Genomic DNA, 1,173 nt, shown 5'->3' with positions numbered 1-1,173 from the left:
TGTTGTACTTGGTCAAATCACACTCACCAACCTTACCCGTATTACTCAAGTGTTGCACCTTCATAAAAGACCTTGAACAGTGTTCGTGCCTCGCATCTCTCCTTCACGAGCTGCACTATTTACCGCCTGCAGTGACTGTCACAGGATTGCGCTCGCGCTCAGTTCGTCTCACTGACGCAGCTGATGTGTGATCTCTACTTAGTAATCGTGGCCAGTACCAGTAATGCTAAAGTTAAGTAGTTTTGCTTTTCTGTAGTTTTTCAATGGCTCTCGGTCATACTGACGACATTACCTGAGCTGTCAGGTAATGATGCATGAAAGTAGCGTTCGTTGCTAAAGCAAACAGACACCGTGTTTTCTTTCAGGATCATCATTCGCCGATGGAAAGGAAAAGTTAAATACATTATTTTATGAAAATGAGATAAAGAAGTTTTGCACTGAAAGAGAAGTGATGCCAGGCTAGATCTGCAGCTAAACTGAATAAAAAGCAGAATGAACTGAAACATTAAGACAATAAACACAATAAATAAATACAATTTATGAATTATGCAGTGCTAATTGACATCATTTATTACAGTACAGTAAGTATAAAGTATATTTTCTACCTTATTATGTGCAGAAAATTTAAATAATTGTTTGTACTATATAAAACAATCATAAAATTGCCATTAGGAAAAAATATTAATACATTCATATACAGTATATAATAATACATTCATAGGCCTACATAAAATTATTGTATTTGACATTTCTGTCACTTCTGAAATGATGGCTACGCCCCTGATGTGACAAAATGTTAACCTATACATAATACTTTTAAAGCTCTTTTTTTAAATCTTGGCTTACATAAATTTCTACATATGCCATATCATGCCATATCATCATTAAACTAGCATCTAACAATGGACAACACTTGTTTTTTATCTAACCTAAGGTTCTGTAACCATAAAGGCTGCTGTATAATTTGCCTCCTGACTAAGCATTTAAATAATCCTGTGAATGCACTTAAAGAATGCAGAATCGAATCATTAATCGTATCAAATTTAATTGTGAATCGAATCGAATCGAATTGAATCGTTCTGAATTTGCAAAAATCATTCTTGAATCAAATCGAAAACCTATGAATCATGAATCGAATTGATTCGCTGACTACTCAAAGATTCACAGCCCTAA

At 34.4% G+C, this 1,173-nt stretch overlaps 1 gene segment (V, D, J or C); it reads right to left on the bottom strand.

The window, feature by feature from the left end:
• Window positions 1–1,173, bottom strand: part of LOC107576081 (Ig lambda-7 chain C region-like) — a 3,928-nt gene that overhangs the window by 1,397 nt on the left and 1,358 nt on the right.

This window comes from Sinocyclocheilus grahami, unplaced genomic scaffold (assembly GCF_001515645.1).
Source record: "Sinocyclocheilus grahami isolate Dianchi unplaced genomic scaffold, SAMN03320097.WGS_v1.1 scaffold3185.1, whole genome shotgun sequence".
NCBI lineage: Eukaryota > Metazoa > Chordata > Actinopteri > Cypriniformes > Cyprinidae > Sinocyclocheilus > Sinocyclocheilus grahami.
This window is presented reverse-complemented; position numbering and strand designations above follow the sequence as displayed.